Genomic DNA, 17,249 nt, shown 5'->3' on the forward strand with positions numbered 1-17,249 from the left:
TGAAACGTTTTTAGTATAGATTTCAGAAAATTTAAAATACATAAATCACATTTTATTTCCTCTGGACAGAGGATTTCTGAACCAAAGGTGAATATGACTTCCTTCTGGTACCAACACAAGCAGTAATCATATGCTATTTAAATAATTTAAATCTAGGAGCATGAAGAAGAGAAACTGCAAATCACTAGAGTCACATGCAAACATCAGAAATTGAAAATCATCCATCTTATATCTGTGGCTGCCAAAGCATGCTTCTAAAAAGTGCTATGCCCAACAGGAGATGAAGTAGAACTGTACCCACTCCCCCAAAAAGGTAAGAAGAAATGCATCTCTTTAATGAAAACAGCAGCAACTTTCCCAAATATTTATATATTCATAAAATTATATACAGAAAATCTTTTCTCAAGTAGGAAGATTATAGAGAAAATAGGTCCCTTATTACACTGAGAAATATTTTATCAAATGCAGTAAGAACTGATAAATTTATTTTACAAGTTTTCGATTATATATTCAGTTCAGTTCAGTCGCTCAGTCGTGTATGACTCTTTGCGACCCCATGAACCACAGCACGCCAGGCCTCCCTGTCCATCACCAACTCCCAGAGTCCACCCAAACCCATGTGATGCCATCGAACCATCTCATTCTCCATCGTACCCTTCTCTTCCTGCCTTCAATCTTTCCCAGCATCAGGGTCTTTTCAAATAAGTCAGCTATTCGCATCAGGTGGCCAAAGTATTGGAGTTTCAGCTTCAGCATCAGTTCTTCCAAAGAACACCCAGGACTGATCTCCTTTACAATGGACTGGTTGGATCTCCTTGCAGTCCAAGGGACTCTCAAGAGTCTTCTCCAACACCACAGTTTAAATGCATCAATTCTTCGGCACTCAGCTTTCTTCACAGTCCAACTCTCACATCCATACATGACCACAGGAAAAACCATAGCCTTGACATATATTATATAGATGATTTCCCTCCCTCATCTCAAATACTCACAATAACCAAGAACCTCAGGGATGAAAAGAAAACTTAATCTAATTCATTTTAATTTGTGGATAATCTATTCTTTAGCTCCAAAGGTTTTAGATTTCTTTGGCTATGACAGTCTTAAATTTGACTCATCTACCAATATATGCAGATGAAACAACCCTTATGGCAGAAAGCAAAGAGAAAGTAAAGAGCCTCGAGCCTCTTGATGAAGGTAAAAGAGGAGAGAGAAAAAACTGGCTTAAAACTCGACATTCAAAAAACTAAGATCATAGTATCCGGTCCCATCACATCATGGCAAATAGATGGGAAAAAAATGGGAACAGTGACAGACTATTTTCTTAGGCTCCAAAATCGCTGCAGATGGTGACTCAGCCATGAAATTAAAAGACACTTGCTCCTTGGGAAAAAAGCTATGATCAACCTAGACAGCCCATTAAAAAGCAGAGACAACACTTTGCTGACAAGTCTGTGTAGTCAAAGGTATGGTTTTTCCAGCAGTCATGTTTGGATGTGAGAGTTGGACTATAAAGAAAGCTGAACCCTGAAAAATTGATGCCTTCGAACTGCGGTGCTGGAGAAGACTCTTGACAGTCCCTTGGACTGCAAGGAGATCAAACTAGACAATCCTAAAGGAAATCAACCCTGAATATTCACTGGAAAAACTAATGCTAAAGACGAAGTTCCAATATTCTGGCCACCTGAAGTGAAGAGTCGACTTATTGGAAAAGATCCTGATGCTGGGAAAGACTGAAGGCAGGAGGAGAAGGGGCAAGAGAAGATGAGATGGTTGGATGTCGCTACCAACTCAATGGACATGAGTTTGAGCAAGCTCTAGGAGTTGCTGAGGGACAGGGAGGCCTGGCGTGCTGCAGTCCATGGGGTCACAAAGAGTCAGACACAACTGAGCGACTGAACAACCACCACCACCATCAAGATGTAGGTTTTTCTTATTTTTCCTCCTTGGTATTTTATTAGTTCTTTCCATCTGAAGTCTTCGTTTTCTTAATTCTGAATAACTAACCATCATTAGTTCTTCAAATATTCTTCTCTCTGCCAATTTCTCTTCTCCCCTCGAAGTCCTATTCTCTGAAATGTTGGCACCACTCTCTCTCCTCCATATTTCTTAGCTTATTTGCTATTTTCTATCCCTGCTTTTCCTCTGCCTCCAGAATTCCTTAACATGACCTTCAAGTTCAATAATTTGCTTTTCACTTGTATCCATCTTGTTTATCTGATTTATTAAGTTCTGTAACTCCAACTATTCTATCTGTCATGTCTAGTATTTCCATCTTTTTCTTTTCAACTTCTTATTTCTTCTTAATACTACTAAGTGTCCTCCTTTATCACTGAGTATGTGTGTTATGTTTATTATACATTATTAATTTTTCTATTCTAATGACCCTACTTCATGGGGCATATATCATTCAGTTTATCTTTTATGTTTTCACTAGTAGTTGTACTCTTCATGTGTCTAATTATTTTAGCCTATGCTGTCATATTCACAAAGAATACGAGCTAACAGATCTGGAAACCTGTAGAAAATGGCCCAAATTCAAGTCCTATCCTTCCCTGTGAATTTGAAAAGGAGGCGGGTGGTGGGATGAGCCACAGGCACTGAATAACCACTCTTGAGCACTTACTCCTGTTGATTAGATGGGCCTGGCCTTTGAGCTCTGAAAGCAGCAGCACTGGGAGAAGGCAATCTCCACATAACCCTCAGGCCCTGGGAGGAGGGAGTGTCCTGTCTTCTACACTCTCCACCCCAGCAGGACTCCCGTGCTGCCCTGACAGGGCCTGCCTACGTCAATCTCTGGAGCAGTCAGGCAGGCAATCATTATTTCAAGCCAAAGGAGAAAGTCAAAAACGCAACTTAAAAGGAAAAATCTTAAAACAATGTACCTTCTCCTGAGTCTTCAGGCCTATATCCAAGACTGAACCACCTACACACACACCAACCCACAACAGCCTCACCACCCCCTGGAGTTTCCATAACTATTTGACTTTCCTCTTATGTCTGCAGCGTCTCTATGGTTTGAGAAAATGAGCCAACAGCCCTCATCACCTCTCCATCCTGACAGAGTATCAAGTAACTTAGCAAAGGAATGGGATCCCTGTGCTACAGTTTAGGAAAATGGTAAAATACTAGAAAACAGGATTATCTGTAAGGATAACTGATGACACTGAGTATAAATAAAGCAGGACATGCTCACTTAAAAATACAAACAAACCTCTAATCCAATTGTTAGACTAATGCCAACAATTAAGAGTAATTCTTAAAACAGAGCCAGACTCTCTGACTCAACGCCACCCCGAGATGGCACAACACAAGCATCACAGGGACGCCCGCGCCCCTGGCGCACCTGTGGGAAAGCAAGTCTCAGGCCAGAGCGTCTCCTTACGAGAAGACACGCTCTCCCGGCCTGGAACGCTCACTCTTCTCTTGGGATTTCTCCCTGCTGGAGGTCTGGCATGTACTTTTTCATTTTGCATAAAGCTCTGTAGGTGGCACCTGGCCAAGCTTGCTGCCACAGCTGCCACGGGCAGGGAGAGGATGGGTCCTCAGCCCGCAGCACAGAGGGACGTCAACAACCACCCCCTGCAACCCCACTAATGGGGCCCATCTACTGCTGAAGCTGACCCTGGCCTGCCTCTTCTCCCCAGGAACGAGGGCCATTCACCCCGGTGTGAGAGCTGTGCCTTCTGTGGTGACCTCAGCACCTACAGGCCAGTGGGCTGCACTCCTAGGTCACACGTGTGCTCCCTTCCCAAGGTGGGGCTCCTCCTCTGTGATGCTGACAAGTGGCACTTGCTTCAAGTAAAAACATATTTTCAAAATCACAGATTTTTCCATGAAAGTCTAGATGACTTGAACCTACATGTTACTTTTAAGTTAATCACAGTTTCTGCTTTAAAAGGCAGTCCTGAAACCTACTGCAGAAATCCTAGTATTAACTTGGAACCAGTGGCCCTGCTCACACTGCACTGAAGATGATGGAGATTGGGCCTTGGAGGAAGGAGAGAGACAGGAAAGGCTGCTGAGATGGTAATCCCAGAAAAGCTGAGCCACCAGATTCCACACATCACCACCAGCAGCACCACATCGTCACTGGCCTCTGTCCTAGTCGTCCCAGCATTGGGGCCACACGCTAGGACTTTAACGTGTGGGAGGCTGAAGGGGGAATCAGGCAGGAGAAACACAGTTGTGAACAATGTCCACCTGAGCTTCAAGTTACACAAGTCTGGATTCACATCCAGACCTCACTAGCTTACGACCTTGGGGTAGGTAATTAATTCCTTAAGGCTTCAACTTTGTCATCTGTAAAGTGACGGGACAAGTTCCTACTTCACATGGCTACTGTAAGAACTAAAAATAATAAATGAAGGAGACTTACAGATTTATAACATAGTATATATTTATAATATAATATAGTACGCTATATACAGTACATTCAGAAACACACACTGTGCAAAGCAACAGGGTCCATGCTGAGAGCTAGCGCTAGCTGCCGCTGGTGCTAACCACTACTACAACTACCACCTCACCGTTACTATTACTTCCACTATTTCAGTCATACTGTCTGAGCTTCATTCAGAATTAATATGCTTACTCTTGAGGCAATTATCCTAAGAATACATTTATGGATTTCTCAAATTATTTCAATTTCCAATGGAGCCAATCTATTTCTTAAAAAAAACCCAAAATCTATTATTATATGATTTCAGTAAAATGCCACCGCCACAAAATATTTGCTTCTCATTACTTCTAAATACAGTGCTTACAGTACCATGAAATTAATTACTTTAGGTTCCAAATTTCATTGATCAAATAAACTCAGCCACAAGCATGATACATATTTCTACTACAATATTATCCCAAAAGTAGACAATTCTTTAAAAATAAATATATATACATTAATACAAATACAGACACCTTGAACCACGTGAGATTATGTCTCTTTTACGGTAGTTTCCACCTTCTTGTCCATCTTTACTATATGAACATTTCAGAGAAGAGGCCAAACAAACTTGAATACACTGATTCAAAACCAAATTGCACGCTTGTTCCAGTTAAAATTGAACATTAAGCTGATTGGAAAACATTTTTTTGTCGTCACTTTCTAGCAGAATTGTTAGAACTTCACTAGGGATCTTTTGTTTTTCTGATGCAACAGTAAATAAACATTCAACAGCTAAATAAATATCACAAAACAAACATTAAATGTTTTTGCCACTCAATGAGCTATTGGAAAAGACCCTGATGCTGGGAAAGAATGAAGGCAGGAGGAGAAACGGACGACAGACAATGAGACGGTTGGATGGCATCACTGATTCAATGGATGAGTTTGAGTAAGCTCCGAGAATTGGTGATGGACAGGGAGGCCTGGCGTGCTGCGGTCCATGGGGTCGCAGAGAATCAAACACGACTGAGCAACTAAACTGAACTGAAACAAGTTTTTCTGAAATGCTTTACTTTAAGAATATGAGTAAAACCCTTATGCTTCTAACTAGAAGAAATTATCTTCTGTGTGAAGGGAAGAAGAGATTACGGCTCCAGCAACTGTTATATGAATAACCAACCCCAGAAATATCTGTTAAGTGTCTCTCAATTTTGAGGCATTTTCCCATGACCTTCACCTCACTTGGTGAAAAAATACTGGTGTTTTGGTGTTTTCCAAGATCTCGTTTCTGATATGCAGGCTTGTCCCTCAGTGTGAACTAAGACTGGCTGAGTCATGAAGATGACGCCAGTCCTGGGCAAGGTGGCCGCATCACAGACACTCAACAACATCAGGAACGTGTCCCTGCTGCCCAGTGCCCTTGGAAGCCAAATCAAGGCTCTGCTCAGGCCAGGTCTCGAAACTCTCTTCTCCTCGAAGGAAAAGTCTAGGAACAGGAGGCTTCAGGAACCTGCCTTCCTGCTCCCTGCCCACCCCCACCCCCCGATCTCACACACCTCGAGCCTATGCCCCCCTCTGCCATGCCAGGAATCAGCTAAATACAGGTCTGTTCTGCTTTTTCCTTAAATAACTCTCGAGTGACCCCTTCCTGTCTTCAAGATACCGTCTCACCCTTGAGCCTGGTCCGCCTCTCTAGCCTCCTCTTCGGCCACATCCCTCACCCTCTCTGAAGCCCAGCTCTCAGCAGTAGTCAGGGTCCCGGAGCTCAGCGCCTCTGCCCTCTGGATTCCACACCCCAGCCCGCCCATTCCCGTGAGCCTCCAGGAAACATCTCCAATCCGCCCCAGTCAAAACCTCCCGCACACAGCACTCATATGGTTTCCTGTTGCTCTCCCTCTCCTGGAGTCCAGGCTCCTTGATATAGACCAGGGCGTGTTCATCTCACAGCAGAGAGTTTACACTCAATAAAAACTCTTGTCAAATGAATGAACTAGCCTTGACATGTAAGGAAGATGCCCTACCTGTGGTAAGCACTCGTTAAACACCTACCAAATAAATGAATAAGTAGATAATTCTCTAGCTACTAGTCATCTGTGGACCACTATGGACATTCTCACTTCCTATAACTTAAGAGTTCTCAAAATACAGATTAATTTTTTCCTATCTTCTACTCTGCCTTGGAGACCTAAAACTCAAAGAACAAGAAAATAATATACATACTAGCCCTTTCCGTCAAGCAATATCCATTCAGATCCAATGTTAAAAAGGTCATCAAACACTGACCTAATTCACAGGACCTGTGTCTGCCCACCTACATGAGCAGAACTCTCAGAGACAACAGACAGACGCCAAATTCTAACCACCCAAGGAGGAAAATAGCAACTGTTAAAGGGGTCCAGGTTGGAGCGACTCAGAGACGCTCAGGAAGAGCTACAGCCAACAGGGCAGCAGGCCTCACAGACACAGGCCAGTTCTGCCCATCCGCTCCGTCCGGGGAAAGACACCCTGCTGGATTAACCACCATGGCCAAATGAATGTGAAGCTGTGATTTCCTGGCCTATGTGACAGGGTCATAGAACCTGGGCCTCCATTTGTGGGTTTTTATCCCTCTACTCATCACCCCACACAGTTAAACCACTGGTCAAACATTTCCAAACACTGGCTCCATAGTAACTGTCTTTACAACTTCACTGGCAAGGATCCATCCCCTCATCACTATTTGGTCACTGTTCTGGGTGCTAAGGACAGAACACTGAACCAGGCAAAGCCCCTGCCCCCGGTGGTGGAGATGGTCAACATAAAGTTTAAGGTCAAGATGACTGAGTGTGGTAATGACAATGCCAAAGAGGCTGATGAGGACAGGTCAGGAGGGCCCAGCCACTGAAGGCAGGAAAGCTTCTCTGAGAATACAACACCTGAAGAATGAGACATAAACACAATGAGAGCCTAAACCATCTCAGCATCGGGGGGAAGAGACTCCAGGATGAGGGAAAAACAATGCCTGAAGTCAAATGAGAACAGAATGCTGGACAAGGCTGGTCCCAGGAAAGAAGAGAAAGGACAGCCCTGAAACAAGGACAGTATGGACTGGCAAAGGAGCAGGCATGAGACAGGGGTCTCACAAACGACCCTCAGCAGACAGGTACCATATCACACTTTTGGATCAGGGTTAACAGTCGGATTCTTTACCCTGATGGTGGTAAGAAGCCGTGTGATTGCCTCCTCATCCCAAACCAACTGCTTCACTTAAGACTTGCACCTACACCTTCTACCGTAGAATAACAAGAACAGCAAAACAACCACAACAGTTAATCACTCCGTAATCCCTACAGCAATCCCTGCCTCCATTATTTACTTCCTCAACATCTGTGTAAATACTATAATGCATCAGATTTTTGAACCTGCTATAAAAAGAGTTTGTACAGTCATCCAAAGGAGAGACATGATTTTAATTTTCCATATTCTAAAGCTTTTAAATCTATAAAACTCAAAGTCAAAATATTGTTTGTGACCAAGCAGAATGAAGTAAATAAATTTAACTATTATAGCAACCAACAATCACAGGATCAAGTATTTGAAATAGCATGGGGTACTGTTAAATCAGTAAATAAAAACAAAGCCTAGTACTATTCAGAACTACTTTGTCACTTAAGCATCAAACTCAGGCCACTTCATTTATTTACCTTTTTTTAAAACTACTACATCACAATTAAATTTTCTTCTTGTGCCTTTGCTCAATGCAGACCAACACTGGCTCACACTGCATTGCATGCTATGTACCATTTCAAAGAGAATAAATATTCCACTTCACAGCAAAAGTACTTCTGCTGGATGAAACCCCAAGCCTCACTGATAGGTGATGCCGTTACCACCAGCAACAGAGAGCCTCCCCAGTCAAAAGCCCTGCACGCAACACTGCAAATGGAACATCTTCACTGTTACCATTTCTTCTTGCAGTCTGTTCCTTCTCTTGCTTTCCACGGCCACAGAATGTCATCATCTGCACTGATTTCACTGTCATTAGCAACACTGCCTTTCCCCAGCAATCCTGTCCTCAACTCAGCATCACCAAGATATTCTAGCTTCTGGTTTATCTAACAGTCATAAACTTTGGTTTGGGTGGGGTTTTTTTAAGATTTGGATCATATGTGATAAGTGTGTTTTCATGTTTGCCATAATATTTTTGCTAAATATAATTTCTAAGTTATTTCGTAAGACAGAGGTAGATATGCATTTTTAAAACCAGCCCAGAGAGAGGATTATAAGACACACTGTTTATGCTGCTGGCATTTCTCTTTGCTGCTGCTGCTGCTGTTTAAACTTTCTAATGAAAGACTGTGTTGTGCTCATATCCTAAAGCTTTAATCAAAGCCACGGTTTACAAAAGAAGCAATTTGGAATCATCCAAAATATCTTATAAATGAAAACCTACTTTTCTAACAGGATGGCGGAGGCCTCTGACACTGGTGCTCAGTCTCCCTGCTCACATCCTGTTCCTTCCTCCTGGGTCCAAGGATGAGGGATTCAGTCTCCTGAGTGCAGACGACACCTCCTCTGTCCCTGCCGCTCTCCCTCGGCTGTGCTCTCGCCTGGCTTCTTCCTCTCCAGCACCCTTGCTTTGCAGCTTTGAGGTGATCTGCTCTCACCTGCAATCTTACATCATTCATGGTTCTACTGGCTCCTCTTTTCTCTTCATATATGCATGCGTATCTCATTGTTAAAAAAAATAATCCCCAGACTTCCTGCTGACACGTACACGTAGGTCCACATCCCAGTGGACTGCAGGGGCTCCTACACCTTTCTTCCAGCTGCATCTTCCTCCAACTTCTGTGAGACAGGACCCTGCTGGCCACCAATATCTACCAAACTGGTCCCTCCAAGGTTTCTTTTGCTTGCTATTGCCCATCTCCAAGCAAAAGGTGAAGTCTCATCTCTCTGTATTCCATCTTCAAACAGTTCTAGTCCAAACCTTTCCTTAAGCTGCAGACTCAGATTTATAACTTCCTTCTGGACACCTCCACCCAAAGGGTCCAGATGCACTTAAAATTTGAAACCAAATTAGTCACTGTCTCAAAACAAAAAGAAAATTCTGAATTTACTTTTGTCAAAAATATCCCAAACTTTCATCACCTAACACCAATACCCAACTTTTCATTACACTTTTTCCCTCCATGGTCTTTACGGTCCATGTCCACACAGATATCCCCACCACCCCTCTCTGCTAGACTGAATCTATGATGACAACTCTCAGACCACAAGTTCTCTCCACGTGGATCACCTGCCTGACTCACTCCTTCCACCCTGTCAGCAGCTAAGGAAACCCTTATCATGCCTCAAGGTGCATTTAAGAAGGTCTCTTCTTACGTAACACCTGTCTTGCCTCCCTCAAGCAGGTATCAACTCCCCTTGCGCTGAATGCCACCAATGACTATTTCTAGAATGGAAATCCACACTCAGCCAATAGTGCAGTCATTTGTTCTGCTTCTTGTCACACTACATGGCCTCCATATTCATGGCTACATTACTCATCTTTTTATCTTGCCTAGCATCTAGCTGCTGACCTTGCAGATGGTTGACAATACATGTTGGCTAGATTTCCAACAGACAAAGCGTCCTGCAAATCTTAAACACATGCACACATGCACCCTTAAATATGCTGGCAGGTCTCTACCTACAACTCCTGTAGTCATCTAAGCACCATTATGAGGACTGTGGTGCCCTCAAATGTCACATTAAATGTCACATGTATATGGAATATTACATCTAGCTGTGACAGACAAAAAAATTTTTTTAAAAAGTTCCTCTCCCTGCAAGACAGTAATAAAAATTTTTAAATTATGCTTAATCTAACACTTAAGATGTCTATCTTTTAGAAATCTCCAAAGAAGAGCTGCAAATTATCTCCTACTCAGACAGGCAAAATCATTAGTTTTCTCTTACTCAAGTTAAGACCTGAGAAACAAGATGAATTACGAAAAGGGTATGAATCAGAGCAGTTAATGTATAACTTTTCCAATTCCTGTTCTTCTTGAAAGAATTATTTTAAGTATTGATTTTTTTTAGCAGTTCACAAATACATTAATCAAGTAACTATGGTCAATCAAGCAATTTCAAGTGTGTTTTATATACACACAATTTCAAATGTGTTTTATACACACACACACATACATGAGTAAGTAACAGTCACTCAGTTACTCAGTAATGTTCAACTCTGCGACCCCAAGGACTGTAGCCTACCAGGCTCCTCTGTCCATGGAATTCTCCAGGCAAGAATATTGGAGACGGTTGCCATTTTCCTTCTTATATATTTATTTATTTATTCAAGAAAATTAGAGATACAAAGGGAACATTTCATGCAAAAATGGGCACAAAAAAAGACAGAAATGGTATGGACCTAACAGAAGCTAAAGATATTAAAAAGAGGTGGCAAGAATACACAGAAGAACTGTACAAAAAAGATCTTCATGACCCAGATAATCACAATGGTATGAACACCCACCTAGAGCCAGACATCATGGAATGCAAAGTGGGCCTTAGGAAACATCACTACGAACAAAGCTAGTAGAGGTAATGGAATTCCAATTGAGCTATTCCAAATCCTGAAAGATGATGCTGTGAAAGTGCTACACTCAACATGCCAGCAAATTTGGAAAACTCAGCAGTGGCCACAGGACTGGAAAAGGTCAGTTTCCGTTCCAATCTCAAAGAAAGGCCATGCCGAAGAATATCCAACTACTGCACAACTGCACTCATCTCACACGCTAGCAATAAAAAATGCTCAAAATTCTCCAAGCCAGGCTTCAACAGTACATGAACCAAGAACTTCCAGATGTTCAAGCTGGATTTAAAAAAGACAGAGGAACCAGAGGTCAAATTGCCAACATCCACTGGATCACAGAAAAAGCAAGAGAGTTCCAGAAAAACATCTATTTCTGCTTTATTAACTATACCAAAGCCTTTGACTGTGTGGATCACAATAAACTGTGGAAAATTCTGAAAGAGATGGGAATACCAGACCACCTGACTTGCCTCTTGAGAAATCTGTATGCAGGTCAGGAAGCAACAGTTAGAACTGGACATGGAACAACAGACTCGTTCCAAATCAGGAAAGGAGTACGTCAAGGCTGTATATTGCCACCCTGTTTATTTAACTTATATGCAGAGTACATCATGAGAAACGCTGGGCTGGAAGAAGCACAAGCTGGAATCAAGATTGCCGGGAGAAATATCAATAACCTCAGATACACGGATGACATCAGCCTTATGGCAAAAAGCAAAGAAGAACTAAAGAGCCTCTTGATAAAAATGAAAGAGGAGAGTGAAAACGATGGCTTAAAACTCAACATTCAGAAAACTAAGATCATGGCATCTGGTCCCATCACTTCATGGCAAATAGATGAGCAAACAGTGGATACAGACTTTATTTTTCAGGCTCCAAAATCACTGCAGATGGTTACTGCAGCCATGAAATTAAAAGACGCTTGCTCCTTTGAAGCAAAGTTATAACCAACCTAGACAGCGTATTAAAAAGCAGAGACATTACTTTGCCAACAAAGGTCTTTCTAGTCAAAGCTATGGCTTTTTCAATAGTCATGTACAGATGTGAGAGTTGGACTCTAAAGAAAGGTGAGTGCCAAAAAATTGATGCTTTTGAACTGTGGTGTTGGAGAAGACTCTTGAGAGTCCCTTGGACTACCAGGAGATCCAACAAGTCCATACTAAAGGAGATCAGTCCTGAATGTTCATTGGAAGGACTGATGTTGAAGCTGAAACTCCAATACTCTGGCCACCTGATTGGAAGAACTGACTCATCTGAAAAGACCCTGATGCTGGGAAAGATTGAAGGCAGGAAGAGAAGGGGACAACAGAGGATGAGATAGTTGGATGGCATCACTGACTCAATGGACATGAGTTTGAGTGAACTCTGGGAGCTGGTGATGGACAGGGAGGCCTGGCGTGCTTCAGTCCATGGGCTGCAAAGAGTCGGACACAACTGAGCAACTGAACTGAACTGATATATATATATACATATATATTTATCTGTGTATATATACACACACACATATGTATTAGAAAGATGACCATTTAATGCTCAGAATTAGCAACTAACCCTCAAATAAATCGGATAATCTATTCTTTCCCATTCCTTCCAGTTTTATTGAGGCATAGTTGACATACAGCACTGTACAACTTTAGAGTGTGCAGCATAATGATTTGACTTACAGACATCATGAAATGATGACCGCAATAAGTTTAGTGAACATCCATCTCACATAGAAACAAAAATACAAGAAAAAACATGTTTTTCTTACTGTGGAAACTCAGGATTTACTCTCTTAACAACTTTCATATATAAGGTACAGCAGTGTTACTTATATTTATCATGTGGTACATTATTTTCCTAGTTCTTATTTATCTTACAGCTGGCAGTTGATACCTTTTAACCACATTATTTAATGCCCCCTTCTCCCTACCTCCTGCATCTGGTAACCACAAATCTCATCTTCTTTTTCTATGAGTTTGTTTGTTTATTTGAAGTATAATTGGCCTACAACACTAGTTCCTGTTACACAATATAGTTACAGGTATATATCTATATATTATAAAAATGGGTGCTCTATTCTTAATATATACACGTTCTTCCCATTTTCAGCCTAGCTGCTAAAATTTAGATAACATGTTTAACCTAGAATGTAGTTTTACTGAATCTCTTCACTCTCCAGGACAGTCAGTAAGAGAGCAACAGAACAATGACACCATATCACAGCTGAGAGCCCACCTGAGGGAATGGTCAGACAGCATTGCTAACTAACCTTCAGACTCAGGTCTGTCCAACCTCGGGGCAAATACCAATTCCACCATCCCCCCCACCCCCCCGCTCCCCCCAACACACATATGCACACCAAAGTTCACTTACAAATTCACAGTTAAGAAAAGATACATTCTCACAATGGGAAAATTAAATATTAGTAGAGTCATTTTAATCTGTCTTTATGTGTATCAAGAAATATACAAATATATACCCCGTATTTGCTCAATCTGTTACAACAAACATAGTATTTCATAATTTAAGAAAAAGAATTTAACGGGAAAGTTACAAGACAAAGCAGTATGATGGTGGTGGGGAACACAGATAAGTAGGCGTGACCTCTGGCAAGTTGCTTAGCCTCTCTGCGCCTCAATTCTTTTTTTGTTGCTGTTTGCTTTTTAATTGCAGGATAACTGCTTTATAAGGTTGTGCTATCTTCTGCCATACAACAATATGAATCAGTCATAATTTTATATATACGTGTGTGTGTGTGTGTTATCTCCCCTCTGAGTCTCAGTTCTTAATCTGTAAAGAAACCCCTGCACCTCATAGAGTGTGGTTATGTTAAAATATGCACATTATCTGGCTTACAGTAAACAACCAGCACCAACCATTATTGTCATTTTACTGTTGGTTATTATTTATATAATCAGCTCACACACTATCTATTTATTATGGCCATGGGTGACGAATACTATGCTATCTATTATAAAATGTAAATAGATTCCAGCTTCAGTGGGGTGTATGATACTTACTATAAAAATACTGCTTATAACACATATACACACTATTGTTTTATGCTGACTTACTGCACAGAAGCTATTATCTGTCTTTAAACAAATACATCTATCTTCAATTGAGCTTGCAATCCCCTATCACCACTTACTTACACTATGACACCTTCCTGTCTATTATTCTACCCTTAAAAGCTGACAGATATAGATATTTGCTGCTTAACTAAATATCTACGACTATTATTGTTACTGTTAGTAGACTGTAGTATAAAAAAAAAATCTTTGAAGTTTTTTAAACAAATGCTATACAAATAGAAAGCATTTTAGTTTCCTTTCAAAAGTGGAAGAAAAGCTAGCTATTTTCTATGGATGTCAAGTCCTAAAGAACATTTTTGATATCTGATGCTGTTAATTCTGTAGATGTCTTTATACTACTTTTAAACGAACATATAGGGTCCAAACTATAAGTAGTACTATTCGTAAAAGCTAACATTATCATCTTCAAAAACCAGGAATTAAATTTCACATAATTCTTAAAATGCAACTCATTCACAAAATTATTAATATGACCTTTTCCCAGTTTCTTATAAATTTAAAGTTTTAAATCATATATTATTTAAACTATACGATATTTAAATCAATGAATGAAGATGGCATACAGAATTTTTAGCAAATAGCAATGTATGTACACAGTTGTGCATTCATCTTCCACAGCTGATGACACCACATTACAAATACAATGATGGTAGTGTGGTGAATATTTTATATCACATACTATTACATAACAGTAACAAACAAGAAAGGATGACATGCAGCTAGGACATCTAACTGAAGCAAATGAATGCACTTCAAAGCATCCTGAAAGATTTTATCTTGTGGACTGTAGTTCATTCAAGTGCTACGACTGGTATTTATGCAATGCTTATCATATGAGGCTATCAGATCTCTCATCCATTAAACCTGCCTTTAGCCTGAATTCCAGCTGAACTAAATAGGACATTATCACTGTGCAATTTTAATGACAGAGTGTACCATTTCTGAATAACGTGATACTGTTTTTAGACCCATTATGACCCATGACCTTCAAAATTCTAATATTTTAATATTTTTAGTTTTAAACTGAAAAAAACTGCAAACCAACTCAGACTCATATTCTAATATTTAAATTCATGGCGGGGGTGGTGGGCGGTGCACATAAAGTTGTTGAAGAGAGCTCCCACCCAGGACCCAAAGCACTGGGTGGGGACAGGCAAGGCCGGGAGGCCAGAACTCGCAGCCAACAACCCACACAGGGACACCGAGCTTCCCTTCCTCTGAAGGTGACTTACTGCACAGGTCACCACATCATGCCTTCCATGTGTCTCCATGTGTATGAGGTAAAACCCCAGCCCAGTCCTGGGCACTCAGTAAACGCTGGGCAAACACCTCGCTCCGTTTCAGCCGGGTGAGCACGTAGGCGGGCATCATCATGGGAGCGACCGGAGGCCCAGCCCAGCTGCAACATCCAGACGAAGCTGGGACCAGGGATGCGGCAGGGGTGGAGAACCCCAGCCCCAGACTGCTGCGTCCCCACAGTCACTCAGAAACCGCTCAGACGTGTTCTGGGATGTCACTGGGCAACGAGAATGGACCTAGCGTGAGCGCTGCTGCACAAGAGAGCCCAGCACAGATCCCACATGCGGCATGACTGTTTACACAAGCACCCAGAGCTGGTGTGAGAAGAAAGGAGATGGGGACGGAGCAACGGAAATGATCAAGGTGATGGTCACACAGCTTTATGAATCTACCAAAAATCAATGATTTTTACACTGCATATGGGTGAACCATGTAGTATGTGAAGTATATCTCAGAATGAGTGTTAGCAAAAAGCAGAACACAGTAACCACACAGCACTCAGGCCGGTAAGGGAACCGTCACAGCCGCCCTCCATGGCCTTCCTGGAGGCCCTTCCCCTCCTCTGCGAGTCCAGAGCCAGCCTGAATCCCCAGAGCCTCGTCCAGCAGACGGGAAGAGAGGAGCCAGAGCAGAAGGCGCCTATGGCTCGGGGCACGCTGGGAGGTGCAGGGCGAGAAGCAGAGGCCTGGCTCCCCCTTGCCCCCTGCCTTCCTCCCACCTACAAACCAAGGATGGGAACAGCATGCTCCCCCAAAGTCAGTGTGAGGTTCGACAGCGGGTGCGCGGAGGGCGAAGCGGGGCTTCTGACCAGCTGCCACCACCGCTGCCTGACACTGGCAGTATCCTCCCCTCAGACCTGCCTGCAGCATCACTGTGGACTGCCGGACACTACTGAGTTATCGCCACACAGCCAAACAAGAGACGGCACAGCGGTCACAGACACTAACCCACTTTCAAATTCAAGATGAATCTGTACTTACTACATCTTTCTCTTATAAAAATGGCGGATAATACTTATAAATTCCTCAGGTACGTGAAATCTAAACAAAATGAAGTTTAATTAGTAATTTGCAAAAAAAAAAAAAAAGATGTACAGAAAAACACTGTAAACCCTTATTTTAAAACTTTTCTAGATCAAAATGTAATGTTAAATATTCAGGGGAAAAAAACAGCAAAGCCTCACTGAGAAGAAACAGGTCTTGGACAGAGTTAGAAACCAGGTGAATTTAGCAAAGAAATCTTGGATTAGACATTCTTCATATGGGAAAAAAAGGGTGAAGTTACAAAAAATTAAGGGAGTGGCCAGGGAAATGCCTGTCTCTGAAAAGAATCAGACCATCACAGAAGCCCAAGAGGAAAGAACGCAGCCAGATTCTGTTCATTTGTTCTGCTTGATTATACTTTATACTTCCATGAAGCCAAAACAAAGGAAAGAGAAAAACTAACTTTTCAAGAGAAAAGTCACCAAATAGGTCTGAACAGATATGTGTTTTCATTCTTGCCTACACATTAGATTCAACAAGGAGCCTTTTAAAAAATGAACATCAACAGAGGAACAGAAAAAGAAGATGTGGTACATATATACAGTGGAATATTACTCAGGCAGAAAAAAGTACAGAACTGTGCCATCTGCAGATATGTGGAAAGACCTAGAGACTGTCATACATAGTGAAGTAAGTGAGAAACAGAAAAACAAATATTGTATATTAAGATATTTATATGGAATAGAAAAATGGTACAGATGACCCTATTTGCAAAGCAGAAATAGACACAGAGATGTAGAGAACAAACATATGAATACCAAGCGGGTATGGGGGAGGTGCTATGAATTGGGAAATTGTGACTGACATATATATACTATTGATACTATATATAAAATAGATATCCATAATCAATGAGAACCTACTGTAGAGCACAGGGAATTCTA

General features: G+C 41.7%; 1 protein-coding gene across 1 annotated transcript in view; it reads right to left on the reverse strand.

Moving 5' to 3' along the window:
- The window catches only part of PRIM2 (DNA primase subunit 2), a 334,693-nt gene that overhangs the window by 150,938 nt on the left and 166,506 nt on the right, over positions 1-17,249 (reverse strand). The window lies entirely within an intron of this gene.

The sequence above is a fragment of the Bos javanicus genome, chromosome 23 (assembly GCF_032452875.1).
Source record: "Bos javanicus breed banteng chromosome 23, ARS-OSU_banteng_1.0, whole genome shotgun sequence".
In the NCBI taxonomy this organism is placed as follows: domain Eukaryota; kingdom Metazoa; phylum Chordata; class Mammalia; order Artiodactyla; family Bovidae; genus Bos; species Bos javanicus.